We start from the raw sequence: 27,644 nt of genomic DNA, 5'->3' as shown, positions 1-27,644 counted from the left end.
CCCACACACCCCCTACTTTAATATTTTCACTCCAAGACCACACTACAGTGGGGAAAAGGGAATCTTCCCTTATCCGCACTGTAGTACAGTCTCCACAACAGCATAATCACGCAAAAATGCTGCTTCAGTGAACAGTATTTTCACGTAAGTATGTTCGGCCATGAGTGATTCGGGAAAAAGTGCTTCGGGGATTAGTACGGAACCCATATATATATATATATATATATATATATATATATATATATATATATATATATATATATATATCCTTGCTATGTGTAATTGTATATACCTTCCCAGATGTATCCCACCATATTTATCTGATATGTGTATATTTAGATATAACAACATACTGATCCAACACTATTTTTACTAACAAGTGCTAAGCAATTGTAGAAGTCAAAGCAGTTGTTCACTACTATTCCGTATATATATTTGAAAAAACAACAAGCATCTTCACATCTGTGATGGCTTAGTGGTTAACTGCTGTGACTATAGTGTACAGGGTCCATGGTTCAAGACCTGCAAGGTCTGTTTATTTTGTTACTAGGCAGAACAAGGACTGTTGGATACAGAGTGGTTAAGGCAGTTTTGAACAGCTTTAAACTGGTTTTCATGGGTTTGCATGATGATAAGTAGTGCTAATGTATGGTTAAATGAAAAGGTGCTTACGTCATGTAGGCTTCACTTACCAGTGCACAAATATGTTTAGCATTTATATCTAAGCAATGATTAGACCTGCTAAGAATAGCTTAGTCCTGGTAACCAGTGATCACATTCCATTCTGATGAAATAGCAGGGTAATGACATCTTTAATAAGTGTATTTAATTACATGTACATAACATTCTTCTATGTGCTGTCATTACAGTAGCAAGGGGTGTGAGTATAGTGTAGGGGTCACCTGAGTATATATGACTAGTACAACAATCTTTTCTCTTTGTATGTGTTTCATACATGGGTAGTAGCCCAGGTTATATGCAGTCACACTTGCATATATTGTATCATTACGTTACATCTGTTAACAGTGCTTTCCCAAGTAAGAGTAGATTGCAGATTGTAGTACTGGAACCATACACCCCCATGCAAAGCTGGACTCTGAGTACTGACTATCATATTCTTGGTGTGTGAGCTGTGTGTTATTAAGGATTTGCTACTGGATATTGATCTGATATGTGGATATGAACTGTAGACTTCTATGTGTATAGGAGATGTCATTGAGGGCTGCTGTCATGTAGTAATGGCATACCTATCAGTGTCAGACATCTATCTGTAAAAAATTTCACCCATATTGCAAAACCTGTTGGCTAGCTGATTTCTGTCTGTTCTCTGTACAGATATAGAGATGCCAGGTATCCATCTTGGCTGCTTATAGGCAATATATGCTTGACTGATACTGACATGTCTGCCCAGATGTGTTATGAATGCCACAGCTAGGAAACCCCATCCTGTATGCACCACATGCAATGGATACCTCAACTAGACTACCACAGTCAACAGAACATGCTTGGGTACAGATCTCCAACCCAGACACTGGCCAAGTTATGTAATATATGTGGCATACATATCAAATGGAGCACCTCACTGGCCCTCTGCAAGAGAAAAACAGATGATTGGATATTGCATTTAACTGTCACCGTGGAGATCACTCTAGTGGCATTAGTTGATAGATGGCCTCCTGACAAATGTCAGGTGGCATGATACCAGTGTACCCACATCCCCTACTCTTCTCATCTCTCCATGGACATTAGCCTGGTACATACCTAGGAACACCTGCACCTATGGGCCCTTGTACCGACAAATGTGTCAGTGTGCATTGCTGAGAATAACAGTGTCTGTTTGTTTATAAACTTGTAGTTGATAATACCCTGAGGGCCATCTCACCCACTACACTCCCCATTGCCATAGTTAGAAATGATTGCTGCTGTAATGGACATTAAATATACCTTGTTACACTCTTCACCCTATGGACTATCTAGAGCTTGCAGTACCAGCATAGCACTATTGTACAAATGGGTAGATAGGCTTGGGTTACCCTCTGAGTCCTGGCAACTGTGTGTATGTGTCTGAGTGTGTATATTTGTAGGATACAGCATTATGATGCCACATTCTCCAAATACAATACACCTTGCCATACATTATAAGGGATAGTGATGTTGCTGACATTTGGAGAGCCATGACAAACCCTCACCCTACTATCCCTGTGGCATGTGTAATAAATGCATATCTCTGTAGTAGCACTGATTAGATAGACAAGGGGTTGTATTGCAGTCCTGGTCAATGCGTGATTGTGGGTATGTCAGAGCATTACCATGGGTTTCAGTGAGTAAAATATCCAATGTGGGGTGTGGGTGTTGGTTATACTGTCTTTACACCAAAATACCCCCAGTACATGTCCCGGGGTTCACTTTATGAGGACCACTGTCACCCTCAACCATACAGGTAACAAATTACATTATCCAGCCCAATGATGCATGTGCTGTATGCAAATTCTCTGTAACAGAATGGACTCACTGACAAGGTAGTTAGCACTGATAAACTCAGGTCTCTCAGATGTGTCTATGACTGTTATGTATTTGTCAATGTGTATATGACAGTATGTCATACCATGTATTGTTCATTAACACCCAGTACTTCCCACATTACCTTACTCTACAAGGGCTGGTGATCTTCTTCACTTAAAAATAAACTTGGGGCACACCTCATCCTAAAAGCTGTGTGGTGTGTGTGCAATTAAGGCCAAACACATTAGTAGCAATAAATACCTAGGTAGGGGTTCTACTGTCAGTGTTGCCATGTAAGTGTGTGTGTATGTGAAGGGATCTACTTCAGTTTGCAGAAAATACATGTCCCAGGAGGTCATTTTGGTCACTTGTCCAAGAACTGACTGGCAAGCGCTAACATTTTAAAGGAATCATCTTGTGGAAATTCATTCCATCAGAACTAGTAGTAGATGTGTAAATGCCCTCTTCCCCACTGTACAGCTGCACAGCAATACTGGAGTTGGTATATATAGTTGGGTGTGTATGTTGTGGGCACAGCCACCCTCATTGGGGTTATTGTTGTGTGTATCCCCCCGCTTAGTCTGCTGTAATAATGTACAGTGTATGTTAGCAGGTTAAGTAGTTTTCAATCACACTATGTGTGGTTCTACGCCACCCCCACACCCATCAAAGTGGAGGGCTGTGTCACCCACACCAGCACACCTATGTTTACCAACTCCAGGACTGCACTAGATTGGGGAAGAGGACATATACCCTGACAGTACCATCATCAATGACATTAAACTGGCAGACTAATTATTTACTGATATGATGTTTTGCCTATTTTGCCTTGGTGGAATTACATAGGCTAAAATGAGTTCACTGCAAAATTAAGCACATCCATGTGTACAGTATTCTCTGTGTATTGCATCAACACCAAAGCCTCTGTGTGTCTGTGTGTTATTCATAAACCTTTGGTGTGTGCCACTCAGTATACTTACCATTGTCCACTGTAGAAGAGCTGTTGACATCAGCCACCATGCACTCACCTGTATACACCTCTCAGACCTATCAGCCATGTGGCACATGCAGTAACTGTTATACAGACCTGTTACTTGTGTTCAACTATACCCAGGATATGACACAGTCAATGTGTCACCACAGTGCCATGCCCCTTGTAGGATACAACAGCAGACCACATCCTGCTGACACATAGACACCTACAACAAAAACTGAATACATTATGGAGACCACAGTCCGTCAGTGTTAATAACAGCTATAATGCATCATGGCTGGACAGCTACACATCTTGACATGTAAGCATTAAACTTTCCAGCTGAAAACATGTTACACAGCATTACATTGCTAAACCTTAGTACATTCACCCTGTGCATCAGAACCATATTAGCATCTCCCTGCATTGATTGTATGGATAACAGCGATGTGGCAGAGGCATCATCATATGCACAGGATGTGTTGTTGGTTTGACAGAGACCTAGGCTGAGCCATTTGGTTGACATCATGTGTGTGTGTGTGTGTTAGGGGCTTTCATTATCAGTTGGGCTGTGCAGATGTGGTGTGTGTAGGTATGGAGGTGCCCTAGCTGTGTTGGTGATGTGTGTGTGTATGTATGCATACAGTTCTGCCATGTGGCTGCCTATACAGGGGTTTGTTGGACAGCTGCAGACCATACATAGCAGGGTGTACAGTTCACTGTGTTTGGCCATGGACATGTGATCTGTGCCTGCCAAGGGTTCCATGGGCACTACCAGGTTCAAGCCCAGATATGGTAATCTCCCCTGATGATGACAAATGTCCTCTGGATCTGGGTCCCTGTTGGGACCGGCCAGGACCACATGCATGTAGCCTGCTGTGATGTGATGTGACAGCACGCTCCCTGCAGTGCTGGTGCTGATGCTGTCACTACGGGAGCGGCTGTGACTTGTTGCACGTCCACATAGACCTCCACCTGTTGGTGTTGCTGACCTACGTCCATGTGGTGGTTGCCCTGCTCCCACCATATGCACTAACACAGACATTGCACGGTCGAGGATTCTCACCATCTCAACCAACCATCTATCCAGGACCTCTGCAAAATAATGGTGGGCACCTGCAAGATCACAGATGTTGTCAAGTACAGCAGAATGATTAACCCTCTGGAGCCTCAGACTCTGTCTGGTATAATGTTCCATATGTGCCTGTGCCTCCATAATGGACTGAAACATGCTTTTGGTGACACCTGCTGTGGCACTTCTGCCAGGGGCATGATGGCCAGCAGCCCTCCTATGAGCACTCCTGTACATCTGCCTGTGTGGTACCTCACCGGTCATCCGGCTATGGCTGCTATGTACAGACACACTTGCCATAATCACCACACTGTCCTGTCCCATGGCACCACCTGCCAAATGTCCCTCATCTATGGTCACTGGTGATGGGGTATGTATAGGCATATGACACCTGCTTTGGCACTTTTGCCAGGGGCATGATGGCCAGCAGCCCTCCTATGAGCACTCCTGTGCATTTGCCTGTGTGGAACCTCGCCGGTCATCCAGCTATGGCTGCTGTGTACAGACACATGTGCCATAATTACCACACTGTCCTGTCCCATGCTTCCACCTGCCAAATGTCCCTTATCTATGGCCACTGGTGATGGGGTATGTATAGGCGTTGTGACTGTGTGCAGTGATGGGGTGGATAAAAGTGGGATGTCAACCGATGACACAGCTTCATCCCCTGACAACTTTGCCTGTGCCGCACCATACCTATCATCATTGTCAGAGTCTGTATGAACACTAACATCAGTTTGCCTGCAGGAAGGACCCTGCCCACCTCGCCACCTGTGAGGGGAAAACAAAAAACCTAATTTAAGACCTGTACATCATTGCTTACCTCTACACACACAGACACTCACACACACACACACACACACACACACACACACACACACACACACACACACTCACACACACACACACACACACACACACACTTACAGGTGAGGTGGCACAGAGATATTACACAGACCTCTCAGTACCCAACAGTCAACATGCATGACATAAGGCACTCAACAGCATGGACTGCAGCTATACCCAATCCTTGTTACCAACATTATATATCTCTGTGATGCATGAGTTGTGTTAGTAGGTGATGCCCCTTCCCCTGGAACACAATATACCCATGTACACAATATTGCTGTGTACCTGTTCAGCACCCTGGCATGTACTGTGCACCATACCTCATGAGTGTACACACCATTGCTGAATGTGTATATTTGTGGCAGTTATGTTTGCTCTGTTGCTCACAGCCCCTGTGGTTGTCTGACACATACCTGGGATGATATGAGGACAGATATCAATAGTGAATGCTTGACCTCTGATTTGCAGATCTCATCATCAGCAGTGCATGTATGAGCAATAAAATCCAATTACACTGACAACCTTCAAAGTTTACTGTGGCTATGAGGAGTGTACAGACCCTTATTGATATGCTAGCCTCTTCCATGATATGCAATGGAGCCACAATACTGCATATGTTAACATTACACACACCTGATATGTGACATATGATCTGTGCAGTCAAATGCAGTATCAAACAAATGTGCTAGTTGTGTAGATGCTGATTGAGATGCATACAATATGTGGGTTGCATAAGTGTGCACACCCTTAACACAATGGTTTGTTGCAGCACCTGTTAAGTGAACTACAGCAGTCAATATTCCTGGACAGGGTATACTAGCATGGCCCATCTTCACTTTGCCATTATTTGGTCAGTCCACCATACAACTGTCCCCCAACTGTACTGGATTGCAAGGTCAGCTCATGCACAGTCCTTGGAGGTCACACAATGCCTTCACTATTGCTGTGGAGTCAGGGTTATGTCTGGCACAATTCATGACCTTGACTGTGTTCAGATGCAGCCATTCTTAGCGAGCTTTGGATGTATGCTTCAGTTCACTGTTGTGTTTAAGGATGACACCCCTCCCCATCCTCAGCCTTATTGCAGATGCCTGACAACTATGGGCCACACATGAGTGTTATTTTGCAGTGTTCTAAATTCAGAATGCCATGTCTACTGGCCTAGTTCCTGCTAATAAACAGCAAACCTAAAGGTGTACATTGGCACTAGCAACGTACATATGGGGGTGTTGGGCCTGAGATGGAGTGAGGTGTTGTTTGTGCACCACATGTATCATTATTAATACTGTCTGTAGGTTTCAGCCTTGGTCTCACTTCACCATTACACATTGCAACACATGCCTTTGGGAGACTTGATGTTATGTATATACTACCTGTAGAGAGCCCTGGATGATGTTTCCTGTGGAACAACTCTTCCATCTGATTACCCTAACCCATAGACCACACTTATGCAGAGTCCAGGCAATTGTCTACACAGGTACTGCTGCATGTTTCTGGGCATTCTCCATGACCAGTTTGCAACATGTGTTGTCATCTGTCTTGGATGGGCATCTGTTTATTTTCTACATTAATGTTGTCCCATACTTCATAGTCACATACATGACTGTCTGCACTGTTTGCCATGGTAAATGCAATGGTGAGGTAAGCATACGTCTCCCACTCCTGAGTGCTACCTTTCAGATATGGGATCCATTCCATGGTTTGTATGATGTGTGCAAGCCATGGCTACCTCTGTTGCAGGTGAGTGGGAAAATGTCATGGACATACTTCTTGGACAGCAGACCATTACTTGGTGTGACATTGAGGCCCTGTACTTGATGGAAAGTGCGTACTCAAGAAGAGTGGATACTGTCAGTACCTCAAAAGCTGCTTCCACGATATGTTATTTGGAGTGTGTGTACGCATATGCTTCCATTGCTTGTTAATGTATGTATTTCCCATATTTGTTGTCCTAACATAGGATTCCATATTACACATTCATTACTCATGTTAGGATCACATTACAGGTTGTAAAAGGTATGGAATGTGGTATTGTAATATGCTGTTGTGTAGCTCTGTAACAATTGCCACTGTAATAGTGATGTATACACTGTTGTAGCCACTATATAAGGGTAATGTTTTAGACATGTCCCTACTGTAGCCCATTTGTCCCACCATTATGTTCATCTCTGTCCACACATCTTGCACTGACAGGTTGTTAGGTATAATGCAGGACTCTTACATACCCTTCAGATATGCCAACATGGTGACCACTGTGATGCAGTGCAGTTAACAGCAACAATAAGTGTACATGTACAGCATGCATTATGGGTAGGTGTGTTAAATGTGTGCATGGCAAATACCATGGCCATAACATGGCCATTGTATTGGCAAACCTGAACAAAACAACTCCATACTCACCAGCTGCAGGCTGCAGCCCCAGTAGTATACCAAGGGACCTACATAGTTGTGTGAGAGATGTAATGTCAGTAGCCACACCTGTGGCATTGGTACAGGGTGGGAGAAGCATTTCAGTACATCAACAGTACAAACCCACAATACTAGAGATTATGCACATCTGTTCATTACTACACTGCAGCAATAGACTATGTTATCTGACATATGCATGAAGATACTTTACAGATGAAGATGGATAAGCAACAGTGGTCTACTAATGTGCCCTGGGGCCTTATCTGCATGCTCCTCATTCATTGTGTGGGTAGCACCCACCTCTGCAATGCTATCATCAAGTTCCTGGCTTGGCTAGTGGGCGGGTGCCCCAAGGCTGGTGAGGAGGTCCTCAGCATGTGTCAGTGGGGGCTGGATGGTATGACCCCCACCTGTGGATAGCTGGACCTTCCTAACAGCAGCAGCACGCTGATGGGTGTGGCGGATGAGATCAGTGCACCGATGTTGCACCGGCTCATAACTGCGGTTATTCAGGCCAACATCGTTTAGCCTGTGGATGTGCTCATTCCACAGGGCGGTCCTCTCCTGCAGATCATGGGCTGTGCATCCAAAGAGAGTTCTGTGATGTTCTACAAGGAAGTTTATTATTATATCATTCTCCTGGGGAGTATATGCAGGGAGACACACACGGGACATGGTACCTGGAAGACATAAACAAGAAAAAAAGGTCAGAAGACCTCATACTGCAAGGATATAATAGTTGTTAATTGACATCTCTCCTCCTCTCTCCATATCTGCAACAATAATCAGAACACACAAATCAATGGGTATGTTTACACCAAACCTACTGTTGGGACATATATCCTATTGTTCAACAAATATTGAAATATGTTTCTATTCATGTTCCATGTTGAAACACTATCATTGGTGGCCTTTTGCTGTCAATGTAACCTGCATGCCATTGCAATGACCACTGTGGTTCATATGTGCATGTGTTCTGTTTGCTATGCAACTGTTCCAAATCTGGTATTTTGGGTTAATGGGAATATCTATGCATGCTGTTATAACTAATCCTGGATTGTGTTGACTATTATTAACCCACATATGTTCTAAAACTGCAACACAATAGGATGTTTGGGAAAGCCGTTCCCAGCAGACCCACCTCTTTCACCTCATCTGGCTGTGGCAATGGGCCACAGCACATCTGGGAACCACCCCGGAACCTCCCCATCTGCTTGTCCTGCACCACGTTTGGGTGGAACTGCCTCAGGGAGTGGGTGAGGACAGGATCCTGTCACCTGAAGTCAGGTCCGGGGATTGATGCATAGTGAGCTCTGAAGGGAGTTTGGAGAGCTGCTACACCAGCTTGAGGGCCGCATGGCACATTTAGAGGGTCTGCCTGCCCCTCTTGCTCACCCCCAAGCACAGCCATGTTTGGGCCATGAAGGTACAGTGGTGACTGCCCTTGTATCCAGGTTCAGAATGCTTTCACTTCACAACTTGTTATCCCGTCTTCCTTATTTGAGTTTTTTCGTAACCTTATATTTAAACGGCACATAACATCTTGTTCCTATTCATCCAGATTTTAGGAGTTTCTTAAGGTTTTGCATGTTCGGATCATATTATCACTTCTTTGCCTTATCCAATATTCCATGAGTGATCACAAAATATCTAGGACCTGTGATTGCCCACAGCAGACTGCAGGTATCCACATTTTTCCATGTTTAGATGACCTTCTTAGTTTTGCAGTCTTTTTCAAAGTCAGAGGAATCTGTCTCTCTCTCTCTCTCTCTCTCTCTCTCTCTCTCTATCTATCTCTTTCTCTCTCTCTGTGTCTTGGGTCAGGAATCTCCAACATAGGCTGTGATTCCAAAGGTACACTCAAAAGTCTTATTAGACTCCATCTCACAGGATTGTTATTCCTAGGTGCCTGATAGATACCTCAGTACAAAATGCTTTTCTTCCACAGGAAAAGAAAATTTCTATATAGATCTATTTATTGTGTTTTTCACTCAGTGTATCCACAAGGGAAAACCTCTGGATTGTGGACCTCATGGCTTCTATGAGTCTCATGATACCTGTAACAAGACTCCACTGAAGAAAGATACAATCCCATAGATTTTTTCAAATTCCATCTGAAAGGATTTGTAAAAAGAGAGATTCTGTGGTGGAGATATCAAATCTCTCAGAATCCAGGTCTCCCACTCTCCCCTCCTGCTCCAAAGCATTAAGTCACAACAGATGCCTTGGCATTTGCTTAAGGAGCAGCATTAATGCACATAAAGTACGGGATCTCTGGGGAAGAATGTAGACCAAAACAGGTAAACATAAAAGAGATGCTAGTTATTTTAAATGTTCTAAACTCACTGAATCATTTGTGGTCACCATAATGTCTTTAAGTAAGGGGCAACCAGATCATATCCCTATGCAGATTAGCCATGTTAGCAATGGATATAGCTTTACAGCACAATTTCACTTTATAGGCATCTAACATTCTGTTAGAGCAAAATTGCATGGCAGACAACCTAAGCAGGATCATGGCAGACCCTCATGAATGGAAAATGAATCAGAGGGTCTTCCAAGATTGTTTCTATCTGTGGGAATTTTTTCAGGTACACCTTTTTGCCTCCTCTCTAAACAATTAACATGCAAAATTATGTTCTAGGGCTCCATGCATGAAGTCCTGGAAGACAGAAGGTTTGTCTTTTTCTTAGACAGGAATGTTACTGAAATGCTTTTCAACCACTGACACTCATTTTCAGGTATTTCTGAAGATTCAGGAGGAATCCCCAAAGATCATTGTGGTGATTCCCTTCTGGCCAGGGGCAGTTATCACAAATTTTCTCACAAACTGAATTTCCTGACATAAAAGCAGAGCTGTTTGATATATCCTGACCTCAAACAACTGCAACTGACTGCCTGGATAATAGGGTCTTAATACTTTTTGGGCACCTATTTGCTAATACTTTGCAGCAGGTTTCTAATGGAGACAAGAAAGCCTGCTACTCGAAAGTCATATATTAACAAAGGAAAAAGGTTTTCTCATTAGTGCAACAAAAGAACCAACACCCATTCAGAGTTAATGCTTTTTTGGGTTTACAACATTTGTGTAAGTTACTATCCTACGGCCTGTCTTAGTTCTTAATCAAATTTGATTTGCTGGCCATTTCAACATGTCTGCCCATTGATTACACTCTTTTAGTGCAGACATATGTGAAAATGTTTTTAAAGGGGATGTGACATAAGAAGTTTCCAAGAAAACGAGTTGATCCTTCTTAGGATCTTAATTTTGTGTTACAGAATGTGACACTTGCTCCATTTGAACCAGTTCATCAGACTGACTTGAGGTTCTCAAGATGGAAACAGTTTTACTAATTGCTCTGACTTCTGCAAAAGGATTATCAGAGTTGTAAGCTCTTATGGTGGATCAACCTTATCTCATTTTCAACAGACATATGGTTTCCTTGAGAACTAATACTTTCTTAATCCCTAAATTGCTATCCAAACTTTCTTGAGGCCAATAAGACCAACTCATTGTCTTTCTTCCAGAACCCAAACATGAGGAAGAAAGGACACTTCATACCTTGGATGTCACTAGAAAACTCAAACACTATCTTAACACAGAAACATCTTTTAGAACTTCTACTCAATTGTACATTTTTATGAAGATAAGAGGAAGGGACAACGCATGTTTTAAGCAAACTATTTCCAAATGGTTCTTTTAGGCTATTAACTTTTGTTACTTCTACCACAACAAAACTATTCCAGGTATGGTGAAGGATCAGTCTTCCAGAGACTTAGCTTCAACTGTGGCTTTTTAGAAAGGAATGGACTCTAGAAGTATTCTAGAAGCAGCAATTTGGTGGTCTATGCATAATTTTGTGAGGCATAACATATTCAGTTTCAGATTGTTGGAACAGATGCACCAACAATACTGAGTCAAGCAACTTATCAAAATTATACATGGTGAAGAAAATTTATAATCTGCATATTAAAGGCAACAACATGAAAGAATTTGAAGATATAGTTGTTATTTTGGGATGCTTGTCTGTTGTGCATCACAATATTATGTCTAAAGTATCACCAGATATGCGTACATCAGATGTGTGTATGTATATATATATATATATATATATATATATATATATATATATATATATATATATATACATATGTGTGTGTGTGTGTGTATATATATATATATATATATATATATACACACACACACACACACACACACACACACACACACACACACACACACACACACACACACCAAGGAAAGTTAGAGAAGATTTGAAAGATAAGACTGCAGAGCAATTGAAAAGAATGAAGTTCATGGGTATGATTGCAAAGCTAAGAGAATCAGAAGACGGGGCAAACCAAATGATTACCACCTGCAAGATTTATAATCATACAGATATGTTAATGTCCACCTTAACAAAGCAGTCAGATGGATAACTTGTCCACGTCCTATTAGTGAAATGTTAATGTGCATTATTTCAAATTTAGGGTTCCAATGTTAAATCCTAAAAAAAAGTATTCTGGTATATCACACCAGATAATGAAAACAATATGTTGTGTGTTTATTACACCTTTCGGGACGTATAGGTTTTTGGGTCTACCTTTTGGAATCTTTTTGGCTCCAGAAGTGTTCAGGTGAGCCTCAGTTCAAATGATGAAGAGTTAAAGGGTATGGAAAACTTCATTTGCAAAGTTTTTATATGGAGTAAATGTACTGAAATACATTAGTGTAGACTGGCTTCTAGAAAGAACTAGATTGTACAGTCTCAACCTTAGTAACAGTGAGTGCAAGATAGGATTTAGGTGCATCAGTCATGTGCAGATCAAATAAGAGGTTTCACACCTGATAATGGAGAGGTAAGGGCTATAGTTAACTCCTTCACTAGAAAAACAGGGGATAAAAAACTTTTATGGATGGGTTACAGTATCATTTTTAAATGATTCTTAACAAATAAGGGTTTAGTGCACCTCTGAGGAAGATGGCTGAAAATCGATATGGAATTGATATACAGTGTAGAAAAAGAGTTTTAAATTACTTAAAAAAATGGCACCCAGAGCACCACTGCTGTGATATGAACAAGTCCATAACATTGCTGGTTGATGCTAGTGTTAAACAGGGGGTTTCATGGTTTACGATCAAAAGCCTGTGGCACATAAGCCTGAAATATTTACTGAATGTAAAGTCAGCTATATAAAAATAGAAAATGAATTGCTTGTTATTGTCCTTAGTTTTAAGAACTTTCACTAGCAGCAGGATGATAGTGAAAATCAAGCTGAGTGATAAACTCTTAAAGAGTATTTCTTTTTAGAAAACTGTTCTATAAAGCTCTACACAGGTTGTAAAGAATACCGCAACTGCAAAAATATAGTTACTTACAACCCAACTGAACAAATACAAGTAGTTAACATGTTGCACCATTAACATTTAGAGGAACATAACTAAGATCTCAAGTTAAATAAGTCAGAAGCTGGAATCTGAGAGAAAGTCGAGGATGACTGCAGAAGAGGATCTTTAAATGAACTTACTGAGGGAAGCAAAAGAACGGCTATGGCTTCAGGAGGAAAGCACTGTTTTGAAGGACATTGTTTCATTTTGGATATTCAGGAAAGAGAAACATTTTATGTAAGATCTAGTGTTGAAAGTAGAAAAAAGCTATTGTACATAATCAGCAGATAGAGCATATATTACAAAGAAAACTCATGGAAAATGGTTAGAGACACCTTCTACTGGTTAGAATTGTCTATTCAAGTAGTACATGTGGTGTTACAGTATGTTTTTTGCAATGCCTCTCAAAACATCACTGCTAGAGCATGAATAGTGTTTTCTGTTCCAAGAAGCTTCTGATCCAGAAATGGTACACATTTACTTCAGCATCAAGATTCAGTGTATTTAGCCATCTCTGTGGTATAGCTGGAGAAAGCCCTGACTACTCCATAGGTGTTCTGAAGAGGAAGAAGGGGGTGAACAGCTACTGCTGGCTTGTCTAGCCAGTGTTAAGGGAGATAGCTAGTGATTTGATAATTGGATGACACCTCATTGGAGCAGTAGATTGTGCACCCATGGAACATGTGCAAATGAGCATGCCCTATCTGTGTATATGCACATAAACCAAGCATGCTCATTTTGGCCAGCATCATGTAATTGGAGCTCTGTAAGCTGCTACAAGTGATACTCCAGTGGGGAAAAGAGTCTGTCCCACCTAGCACATGACTGTCACATAGGGAAGGGAATGTAAGACCTAAATAGGCATCCTTCACAAGAATGAATTAGTCAAAATAGACTTTCACCAAGATCATTAGTCAAAAGACTGTCACCTAGACCAAATATGCTTACATCTTGTGGCTTATGCCTCAGAGTGGAAGAATGGGCCAGTTCCATGAAGGTCACAGAGTAATCAGGTAGGAACAAAAAAAAAGACTGTATTTAGTATGTGTGGAGTATTATCCTAACTTTCTTGTGATTACTAGATCACTAAATGGGAGGATGCTACAAGCTGTGTTGTCATCACTGTATTGAAGCTATTATTTACAAGGCATACAATAGAGGACATTGTTGTGTCATGCAATAGTCTGTGGTTTACAAATGAATAATTTGGTTGATTTAGTTGGGAATTTCAGCATGTTATTTCTCTTCCAAGACATGGTAATTCAAATAGTTAAGTAGAAAGGGCTGTGCAAAGCCACATAAAAAGTAAAAACAGATAAAAAGGCGTTGCATTTACATTGCAGTACTTGAATATGTTAATACTGAACTACACCGAATTGGGTTCTGTCCAGCTCAGATGGTTGTTGATCCTAATGTGATGTCTAAATTACCAGTGTGAAATATCCTGCTGATGCATGGAAATAAGTTCCAAGTCTAAGATAAACTAAAGGAAAACCATTTCACACATGAATACTCTTATAACAGGCAAAGAACAGATCTACCAGATTTACAGTGAGGGATATGCAAGGATTCGACAAGGTACTTCATAGCAACTATTTCTGCTTAGTAGGAGCGATGTCATGTGCTTCATACAACTGATGGAGTTAGAGAAAGAAGAAACTGAAAGTATCTGTTCAATACGACTGAGATGACATTCCAGTGAACAAAAATGTTAGAACATGAGAACGGCAATGCTGTGATAAAAGAAAATGATATTGAACTGTGATGTCCTGTTGTTTCAAAATGGTCATCTAATTCTGCAGAGAATCTAACTCAAACATAAATTTACTAAGGTTTCAACATCTGCCATGATACATGGACTAATATCAGATTTTAAGTGATTGCTCTATAATATTTCTGTTCATGGTATTGAGCCTTTAAGTGCGTTCACACAAAGGATGATGGTGATAGCTATACAGTTTTGCATAAGCATATAACTTTGCAGCGACAATTTATTTATTTTTTATTTAAAAAAAAAACATTTTACTACTGTTTTAGTGTATAGACATATAACTTAACATGAAAAGTAGATAATATATATATATATATATATATATATATATATATATATATATATATATATATATATGTATATAAATGCCAACATATATATAGTCATAGGCTATACCATCTGTGGTATATCATACATGCAGTTGCAAGTCTTCATGACAGTTGCTTGCAATCAAATGTCATGTTTATTTTATTCATTGGCTTAAAAATGTAGCAGAACATAGACATTTTTTTGGTTCCACTTCTGCTTTATTCTTTGTGGGTACTCCAGTGCCCCTCGTTTATTGTTGGTTTGACCAGCCTCTCCCACAGACCTCCATTCTAAGACTGGGACTAGTGTGAAACCTAAGGATATCCTAGTAGAGATCATGTCAGACTGTTTGCACTTGGGGATCTTTTCCTTTATGACCTGCCCCTTGATTACCCCCTTCTGCATTTGCCTGTTATGTCTGAGGGCTACTCCTCTTTATGGGCCACATTGTCTCAAAGGGAATTCCTAGATAAACACTACCCCTACCTGCCTGTGCCTCAGATGTCCTTGCAGTACTTAACATTGGAAGCAAATTTACACTTAAAACAAATCTGTTTTTGCAAGTTTAAAATGCATTTTTTGTGAATTGTCTTTACCTTTGCTGTCTCTTGACCATGCTTTCTCTCTCTTCTCCGTTTTTATTTCAGTCTTCTTTCTTTTTTCTGCTTCTCTTCACTGTTCAGTCTCAAGAAGCTATAAGAAAAAATAGAAAAAAGTGTGCATATGTGTGGTGTGTGTGTGTGTGTGTGTGTGTGTGTGTGTGTGTGTGTGTGTGTGTGTGTGTGTGTGTGTGTGTGTGTGTGTGTGTGTGTGTGTGTGTGTGTGTGTGTGTGTGTGTGTGCGTGTATCTATCTATCTATCTATCTATCTATCTATCTATCTATCTATCTATCTATATCCTCAATGTATGACATGACCTTCCGTTTCAAATCCCAGTGCTTGAGTCTGCAATTACCTAAGTAACTATTTATTCACTTTCATTATATCAGATAGTATGCATTTCTTAGTCTTGCTTATTTGCCCTGATTTCTTCAGTTTACAGGTGTCGAATAGAATGCATGTTGAGGAATGTCATCCACAGACGTCAAGAACTCATTATGCAGCTAGTTAAAATTTGCAGCTGACACAATACACCTCTCTTACAATAAATGTCATTCTGCATTGAGACTTAGTAATTTAACAGGTTGTGAAGACTGAACGATTCACCTGATGAAAAGGTTGCAGAAACAGGATTTTCAACTGCAGTGAAAAAATTTTTACAATAAATCAATGAACATTACTCATGTTTTGAATGTGCGTCTTTGATCACAAAAATGCAGCATTAATCAGTAAAAATATATTTTTTTATTCAGTGTCATTTTATTTTAGTCCTGCCTAAATAGCTTGTCTATCTTGTAAAGATAATGGCTGCTGTTCCTAAAAAAAGAGGTTACTAGTTACTAACCTGCTACTTGATTTTCATCATGCACATTCAGCAGCCTATCAAAGACTATCAACTTATGCATTTCCTAACAATTTTTATTCAATTAATGAGCCAGCTTTAAAATATGACCACTAATGGCAAAGAAGTATGCCATCTGTCTTCAACATTAGCTGCCTAATGTTAGGTATGTGCATTTGTCAGGTGGAGTGAGGAATAAGGACCTAATTATACCCAGTGCAGGAATCAAGATAATGGAGGTACATGTCCAGGTCCTTAGATTGGCTAAGGTTGTTTTCGTGAGTGATACACAGCACACCACCTGCACTGGTACTACAATGTATACTGTACATTTTCTGCTTTTGTTGCACAATACCTGCTTAGACTATAGAGGGATAATATATATATTTTTTAAAAATCCATTGATCAAGATTTTGAAGCATATTTTTCATCGTTTCAGTAATATGTAGTCTGTTTTTGTTGATGTCTCATAATGAAAATAATGAGTACAACTCCTGCCTCTTTGGGAAATAACATAACTGGGACCCATGATAAAAACACTGCATGTTTTTTCCTGAAATAATTTAATTCTTTACTCAGTGTAGACGTGTCTTTTTGATTCAGTACATGCTATTTCTCACTTTAAACTTTTTATTTTATTTTATTGTATTTATTTTTTTTTGTCATTTTTATTAATTCTTTTAAAACGAACAGAATAATAAGAACATAAATATATTTAACTTTGCAACATGAATGCACACTCTGCGAGATGCAGTAACAGAATTAAACAATATTCAAACATTAAACACACAATATAAATATTCTCCAGATGTGCCAAATGCCTCAGTTATATAATTTGTGGATAACATCGCCATAGGTTGTGCCAATAAAAACTTCCAAGATCTCCATTCCCATACTCAAGCATCTTTCTCATCTATTGAAGCTTAGCTGAAAAACTCACATCTAGTTTTCAATGCAGTGCAATAAAATCACTGGCCCTAGTGATTCACTGCTCAGGGAATTCAATTCTTGACTTTGCATTTGCCCCCATATCCTTATTTAGATTAATATTAACTGGAGTAGCTGTTCATTGCTGTTACTGGTGCAGACAAGACCTGTGTAAGTTTGTGCAATAACATTAAATTTACCTTTCCCTCTTCCCCATGTAAAATGTAATGCATGAGGCACAATGTACCTTGTATACCATACCCACAGAGGAACAGTCAAAATGCCCTTTTAAATTAATGGTTCTATTCTAATCTGGGATTAGTATTTTATCACCTTTTTGTATTATATTTACACTGTACGCAACATCAACATTTAAACATGCATGGCTATGGTTGCAAAGTCCCTGGGCCTTTTCTCTAACATATTTTTAATAATAGCATTTCTCTTAAAAACAAAGTTGGAGAATATTCGTAGCCTGAATGATAATCCATCATGAGAAAATGTTTGCCAGTGTTTTGTTTCCATGCTTATAAGATTACACCGTGGAATTGTGTGGTGTAATAGCATACAGCTCTTCTAATCAATTTCAAATACTACATGTGCAAAGTATCTCCTTTAACAGAGAGCATCTTTCTCTTTTCCATAGCTATAACCGCTTTTGGAACAAATGCCAAAAGTATTTGAATGACCAGTTCCTCACAGTTTCATATTTTATTTCTTCTAGTAAATTTTTGCCCAAATATAAGGAAAATAACTTGTTAGTGAATAACAGTCACCTGAACATTCTTGTAATACTTAAATCAGTGATATTGTAAATTATACGGGGAAGTTTCTATATATTATATAGTAGCAAAGAACTGAGAAAAATGTCAACTTAACACTTGTGATGCTTTTTTAACTTTTCTTTATTGATGTTTTTTATCAATCAATGTATTTATTATATTCACATATCATAAAAAGACAACTCCACTGAATTTATTTTCTCTTATTAGACCATTTTTTATGATCTAAGAGTTTCCACCATGATAATAATGTGCCATTTCTTTATCATCTTAAGTTACATAGCACTACTCATCCTGGGAATCTGTGGAAACTTATCTTATTACTTAGGACTGCATATCATTAAACCATCATATAATGTTCCTTTATTTTAACATAGATATTGCCAAGGGCGAAAGCTTAATATATCACTCCTCCACTTAAATTCCCTAGGACATTTCAGTTCACAAAATATCCTTAAGCTTTCCTTATACTACTGTACCATAAGACGCTATCATCTATAAGCTGCTTGCGTAATCTTTTTGCTTTCTTATTTCTGTCCACAGTATCCCTTTATTCATGAATATAGTATTTCCTAACCTCTCTCCCAAAACCCTGAAGCAAAACACAGAAAACCGGTTTTAGTAAGTGGTGTAATTATTCAGTCATATGGTTCACCATAGTCCAAGTTAAGCTTAATATTTTCATATTATTAGTACTTCACTATATACTATATTGGATCTGTCAGTAGACTGAAATTACACTTTGGCGAACTTTAAAAAAATTGAGACGAATCTGCCGAAAACCCACTTTAATGAAACTTCAAACCATCGAAAGTCAAAACACTGAAGAATCAACATTGGATATTAAACACATTTCTTGATACCCTATACAATTTTAAATTTAAACTCAAGCACTTACCTTTGTTGACATTTCTGCAAGTGGGCAAGCCCCCCTGCACCCAACATGAGGGGGGGCCGTGCCCTCCATACCACTTGAAAATTATATATACCAACTCCAAGACTGGACTACAGTGGGGAAAAGGATAAACACTGCAGCTGTTCTTGTCCAGGATATTGGAAGTGGTGTTTCACATCCGGAGTTCAATCAACAAAAGCAAGTTTTTGAGTTTAAATTTAAAACTGTATAGGGTATTGGGAAAGGTGTTTAATATCCGAAGTTGATTCTTTGGTGTTTTGTCTTTCAATAGTTTGAAGTTTGGTTAAAGTGGATTTATGACAGATTCGTCTCGATCATTTAAATTTCTATAAAGTGTAATTTCGGTCCACTGAAGCAGACCCACTATATTATATAAATCAGCTCAATAAATTGAATCTTTAAATTAAATTTGCAGTCATATGTTCGCATATCAGAGTAGTTCAAGTCAGACAATATTAACATGTTGGTAGAACTAATGCTTTGACATATATTACATTATCTAAACCAGCTTGTAATCACTAACCATGCTCCCATGTCAAAACGTATCCTTTTAATAGTATAATGGGGGACTATTCTGTCATACCAGAACATTTTATTGAAAAAAAAAATCATTATTGTATAGTTAATGCATTCATGCAGGACCATCACGCTTGTCGAACCTTTCAAGACACCTTGTTTCAGAGACTACACACACAAGCAATCAGCTTTTCTCCACTGAGTCAACAGTGTCATTCCATTTGTTCCTATTTCTCATGCAGTGTCAATTTCCCACACTTTAAACTTCCTTGTCTCCTCTTATTTTATTTACAACTTCACTAATATTATTAGCAATTCCGTTATTTATATATTTATTTTTGCTATCAATTTGTCAGAATTTTTGAATATTAACACAGTACTAGTCCAAAACAAGTAGCTGCAAATGTCAGTTTCACCTTCAACTTTCTACACTTATTTCTTTACATCTGTTAAGTGGAAAAGTGTGACTTTATCTTAAAATATTGCTTTTCAGCTCCAAAGAGTTACCAGTAACAACAAGGAAAAATAATTAAATTATAACGTATTAAGCATAACATTGTGGCAATAGAGACTGAAGGATAGATAAACATTGAAGTAAAAACTACAATATTAGAAAATGAAGAAAAAGCATACAACTCCTACACTTATACATTTGTATTGCTTCCACAAACTGCAGGTGTTGTTTCAGAATCACTCCAATATATTCATTCTGAATATATACCAATCAGCCACCCACTTACAGCCTAGTCCTAGGCTGCCAAAAATTGAAAAGCACCTGCTTCATCTCATTGTATGTCTAGAACTCAGTTGTTGTAGGTCTTGGCTTCCAATAGTTACCAAGTGACTTCAGTATTGTTAGAAGTTTCTCCTTTACAACTCCCAATAAGTATTTTTAAAACTCTGTCCATTCCACAATGTTGGTTTTCACAGATTCAGTTTCATTTTTTCAGAACTCTGCAGAGTTTCAAATTTCATCTTATTGCCTCATCCTTCATTCCAACTGGGTCTTATGTCTGTCACCTTTTCAGGTTTAGCAGGTCCCATGGCCATTTGCTAATCATGCAAGAACTCTATATCTTGAACTCCAAACATTTTCAAACATTTAAAGTATGCTAAAAATAAATCTTGTTAAGTTCAGGTCTTATTACTTACAAACTATATGTTACTGTTACACATTGAATTGTAATAACTTTCTAACCTCTGTTGCTGATGATTGAAAAGAAGCATGTTCACTCTGCTATGACTTATGATTCACACCACCACAAAATTGTTCAATTTCAGATGCATATTCCATTTCTTGCATAATCAAAGAGCAAAGAGTACATTCAGTCACCTTTGCAGTGAAAATCGGGTCATAGTACTCCTATTTTAGAATAAAGTGGATTTAATTATTTGAATTATGCAGTGACTAGAAAAGGCAACCAACTTTGTCAAGCTTCATAAGACTTCTGAACCTCCCTTTACATTTGAATACAGGATCATTGGAGCTTTCCTTTGCCATTAGGACTAGTGCAGGAGTTCTATGCATCCAAGGCAATTAAAGGGTTCTGCTTCTGATCTGTATAATTCATACAGCCAAAAATGTCACCCAGCTAAGACCCAAATTTACAATAAGTTCTTTGAATAGTGTAAGAGGTTGTCTAATATACTATTGCAGGACATCGTTATATAGTATGTCCTGTAAGCTTTCATCTCCCCAGTAGACCAACAGACCCCCTATACTTAGTGTGCATTACAAGTAAGACATAGGCAACACAGTACCTAAAAATTCTGGTAGATGTACAGGGCTCATTAAGAAAATATATTCTAAGTCTATCAATACTTAGAAACCATGTATAGCAGACAGGACAGGACCACCACAATAATTATAAAATAAATTTATTGTTCTAGACACAAAGATGAGTGCTTTCGCATGGCAACAAGTACGCTTCTTCAGATCTTACAAAAAACAATTCATCTCATCATCTTATATACTTTCATCACATGCACGTTAAAAAGCATTAAAAACAATCATTCAATTAGAGCCTATAATTCAATTTAATACAACTTTAGTTGATTGGTTGTCTATTTAGAGTATAGGCTTATAGCAGAACAATCTGTTACATCATGACATGTATCAAAACACTATTTAATAACTCTGAATCTATAAATATAAAAAAATATTTATATTATATCAAATATACTACAAATAAACCATGGACGTGGGGAAAACCATGATGAAGCCTTGCTGGGTGTATATTAGAAATGTGAATCATAATTTTCTAAATCATTTCCTTACTTCATAAAAGGGGGAGTGTATATGGATATATATATATTTTTTTTCAAGATCGACTCAATTACATTCATTTATGTGTTCATGCTTCTAATACTGGTTTAATACTCACAAAGTTATTTAGACCCGAATGCATATGTGCACACAATTTAAATATCCAACATAACTCTATCAGTTCTAAATAATTCATTCTATCACCTCCCCTTTTATTTTCAGTTACCAATTGTAATACTCTAAACCTAAAATGATGATCTCTATCTATAGCTATATGTTTTGCAAGTGCATTTTGTTGATTAGATTGTTTTGTATCATATACATGGTTGTGTACCCTATCTTTCAGTCTCCTTGATGTCATGCCCACATAAAAACAAGGACAAGAAGTACATGTTGCAAGATATATCAAGTTAGTATCACCACATGTAGCATAAAACGTTGATAAAAATTTATAATCCAGAACAGGATGACAAAACAGTTGTATGTCTGTTATTTCTTTACACATATTGCATCAACCACAAGGGAACATCCCAAAGTCTAGCTCTTTCTTACATTCTTTCTTTTTGATATCAATATTATGATCTGTGCATAAAAGTCTCTTAAGATTCTTACTATTACTATAGCTAAATCTAGGGAATTCTCCTACTATGTCCAATGTAGTAGAATCCACTGTGAGAACATGCTGATTATTTTTAATTACATTGACTATGTTTCTATTATCATTTGTATATCTAGTAGTAAAGACTATATTGGTATTCCTATTGTATCTATTGTGGTAGCTTCCAGTCTTCTGTACCTTCCTCTCCATCTTGTTAGTGTCCATAAAGACAGTTTCTTTTATTCTATCAAGCAAGGTTCTATTATATCCCCTTTCCAAAAATAGACTTTCCATATAATCTATCTGTTTATTGAGCTCTGTAGCATCTCTGCAAAGTCTTTTAAGTTTATAAAATTGACTCTTAACAATATTAGGAAAAATGAGTCTAGGATGCATACTTCTGAAATGTAATAAAGCGTTTTTCCAACATGGCTTCTGATATAGACCAGTGGACAAAAAACGTTGTACATCTTTTGAAATAACTATATCCAAAAAAATCTATCTTCATAGTTGAATGCAGCATAGTAAATTTCAAGAAATCCATCGTGGATTCTAAATATCTAACAAAATCATGCAAAATCACCATCCCATATCAATAGGATGTCGTCCACAAACCGTCTATATAGAAGCACATGTGAATAGTAATTACTTTTAAACAAAAACGCTGTCTCCCAAACATATACTACAAGGTTCGCATAGGTCTTATTACTTACAAACTATATGTTACTGTTACACATTGAATTGTAATAACTTTCTAACCTCTGTTGCTGATGATTGAAAAGAAGCATGTCCACTCTGCTATGACTTATGATTCACACCACCACAAAATTGTTCAGCTTCAGATGCATATTCCATTTCATGCATAATCAAAGAGCAAAGAGTACATTCAGTCACCTTTGCAGTGAAAATCGGGTCATAGTACTCTTATTTTAGAATAAAGTGGATTAAATTATTTGAATTATGGAGTGATCTGAAAGGCAACCAACTTTGTCAAGCTTCATAAGACTTCTGAACCTCCCTTTACATTTGAATGCAGGATCATTGAAGCTTTCCATTGCCATTAGGACTAGTGCAGGAGTTCTATGCATCCAAGGCAATTAAAGGGCTCTGCTTCTGATCTGTATAATTCATACAGCCAAAAATGTCACCCAGCTAAGACCCAAATTTACAATAAGTTCTTTGAATAGTGTAAGAGGTCGTCTAATATCCTATTGCAGGACATCTTTATATAGTATGTCCTGTAAGCTTTCATCTCCCCAGTAGATCAACAGATCCCCTATACTTAGTGTGCATTACAAGTAAGACATAGGCAACACAGTACCTAAAAATTCTGGTAGATGTACAGGGCTCAATAAGAAACTATATTCTAAGTCTATCAAGACTTAGAAACCATAGTAAAATTAATCTCTAAACAGCATAAAAAGAAGCATAATTAAACATACTAATATGAATCGGTCTTTAAACCCTTCCCACCCAACCCATCCCTTCATTTTGTTAACTTTTATTTTATAATGTGTTCCTTCTCTGTTCTCCTTGACCAGTAAGATCAATCAAGTTGTTTATTATAATGGCCAGTCTCAAAATTAGAAGGTATGTATGGTCGGTTCTAGGTATGTTACTGCTTACCTGGTGTTCCGCTGCTATTCACTATACTATCTGTCTTCATAGAGTCTGTGCCTAATTATATAGCTTTACTGATCCCAGATTTGGAACTTCTTTTTTCATAAAATAAACTAATAGACAAGCAAGCACATATACAAATAAGTAAAATAAATCTTGAATATGTATGTCTGCATTTTTACTTATCAAAACCTAGATATTTTCTTACATTTCACCAGATAAGGTCGGGTGTGTTAAGCATAAACATTTTTTTACAGGAAAAGATACACAAAGTAATTTTGTAAACATGAAAGTGCTCTTAGCTGGGGGTATCCATCCCAGCCCATTCCCACCAAGAGTCCTCCATGTCCTAATTGGCCATTATGATGCAGTGTGGCAAATCAAAAAAAGAGTTTTGAAAATTGTTCTTATTATTGCCAGTACCATACATTATACTTATATTCTGCTTCCTAATTGCTTAGACATTTATCATTATGTTAGCCCAACTATCTGAAATACACAGTTATGTTCTCATATCATGGACTCTGAAATTAGTCTTTATGATTTATTCTGACTCACTGAATGTTTTCTTCACATCTTCAGTTTCCAGATTCTAAAAAAACTGTCCCCGGGATTCAAGAAGCTCGGCACAAGTACTGCGTTAGCCTTGCACCGACCGTGCATCATAGAGATGGCGCAGCAGCACCACATGCATATTAATGAAGGCACGCTGCCGTAAATGCCACGTGCATAGGAAATGTGTACGAGTGCAGGGGGCATGTCCAAACACTGCATGGAGGTGTGAACATGTCGGCTGCATACATACAACCTAAAATGCTGACTAGTACAGCCTGCGTCTAATAGTAATCACTCCTGTCAGTGTCCGTGGATACTGAAATATATGCAAAGCATACAAGACATTTTTGCGAACACCACAATAAAAAATAAACACAAAGGCACGCAGCTGAATATTGAGTCCCCGTCCCTCGAACAAATGATATTTAAAACCCTGCGCCCGTATTCCATTGTAGTGTCACTAGTTATACCAAGTGGAAGCAAAATGCATCATGTTAGTACGCCACCAATTGCTAAGCCTAGCCTAATGGTTAGGGTTACCACCTGTCCTACATTGTGAGGGATAGTCCCCCTCTAGGCAGGTGTGTCCATACCAAAACCATTATAAATGCCAAATGTCCTACGATAGTAGGACATAATTATGTCCCATATTTTATGTAATAGTCCCATACAATACTTATTTCCGTATATAAAATATCTAAAAGTTACAAGAAACAGAATAAGCAAGTAAACGAAACAGAATAAGCAACTACACCGCTACAACAATAAAAGCTTATATTTAGGCATAAAACTAAAGTACTATCCTCTGTAATGACTGTGGGTATGTGTTGACCTGTAAACTCTGATGTGTGTCCCAAAAATGTCTCATCCAGGTCATATGAAAAGGTGGCAACCCTACCAATAGTCAGAGCATTCGCCCAATATCTGCCCATTCCCAGTCCAAGTCATCCTTGTCAGGACGGCCCATAGATGAACGGGTATTACCCGGGTCTACCTACCATGTCATGAAAGATAAGTATTTGTGTGTACCTATGTGCGTGAAGTACAGCATGTGGATGATCAGAAATGCTAGGGTAGTCCTCACAACCATATTGGTCCCAGAGATATGTAGTGTATACAATGTGTTCTGTTGACTGTGCCATGGACCATCAACTAGAGAAGGGATGGATGGTGTCTGTGGAATATGGGGGTGGGGGGTGTCGGGTAATGTAATAATTTGCCAAGGGGAGACTGGGTTGGATGCACAATAGGTGAACTGGAGGTCTACGAGGGAGCAGTGGGTGAATCAGGAAAATAACCAAAGTACAAATATTCAAATCCACAATACAATCACACAAATACGTGAACAGTAAAAATTGCAATACACCTGTACACAAACGTTGCCGGCACATACCCACATAATGGTCTGGCCTGAATTGAGCCATCCAACCCCAACACACCTGGATACATATTTGAATACCCATCATCCCCTTCACAGCACATCACCCCCCCTTCCTGAACATCCACCAAAATCGCCCATACTCTGGCAGCTAAATAGGCTAAGTCATATATGCACATAGTGACCCCTACCCATATCTAGTAGGCAATCTCACCCTAGGCAGTCTGAAGATTGCAAACTATGTATCCCTTGCATGTATAACCCTACCTTATTGCCGTAAAGCAAAGAAGGTCATCGGTCCCCACAATTTTTGGATATCTCTCATGGGATAAGTATCTGTTCCACACATTAGACTTGGTGTCACGACACGATGTCCAGACCTGTATACATCTGGACACAAGTTGTATGAGCAGTACTTGTCCATAGGACTGCTCAGCCTCCAGCCGGTCCTGCAGAACCTATGACACGGGATTAAACACCTGACCATGATGTACGTCTACCCACGTGCATTATCGGGAATATATACCATACACATTCGCATAGTGGCAGTTGGATATAGGGTGCTCAAGGCACTTTAAAGCAGACTAAGTAGGGTCACTACCTGTCCCACAATGCGAGGGACAGTCCCTTTTTGGGCAGTTGTGTCCAGATCAAATATAATACAATGGCACATGTCCTGTGATTGTAGGAAATACTTATGTCCCATATTTCATGTAACAGTTGCATAAAATCAGTTATTTCTGTATGTAAAATACTGAAATGTTACAAGAAACAGATTAAGCAACTAAGTAAAGTTCTAACCTTGGTAATGACTGTGGGTATGTGTTGGCCTGTAAAATCTGATGTGTGTCCTGCAAATGCCCCACTTAGGCCATTTGAAAAGGTGGCAACCTTAGACGTAAGCTAGTATACAAGCGTGTATGCGCGACAGTAAGTGGTGGTGATTCAATGGTATGGGAAATGTAAATAAGCATGTAGGTGTATTTGCATGTGTATGTACAGACCAATATATGCATATATATATCTATATATATATATATATATATATATATATATATATATATATATATATATATATATATATATATATATATATATATATATATATATATATATATATATATATATATATATATATATATATATATATATATATATATATATGTGGATATGAAGAATGAACATGGTCACAATATAGCAGTCATAACAAATGTGAAAGGAAACAGCAGCAGAAATCCAAGTAATATTTAGTGCTGTTATATATCAGGATGGCCATAGGTCAGCACACCTCTGCATCCCCAACCACAGGTAGGACACTAAAAGTGGAACGAACGATCTCCCCATGCTAAATCTGACTTTCAACTAGGTAAA

Source organism: Protopterus annectens, chromosome 8.part1, assembly GCF_019279795.1.
Source record: "Protopterus annectens isolate FY-2018-M chromosome 8.part1, PAN1.0, whole genome shotgun sequence".
NCBI classification, from domain to species: domain Eukaryota; kingdom Metazoa; phylum Chordata; order Ceratodontiformes; family Protopteridae; genus Protopterus; species Protopterus annectens.
The sequence above is the reverse complement of the archived record's forward strand: the minus strand, read 5'-3'. Positions refer to the sequence as shown.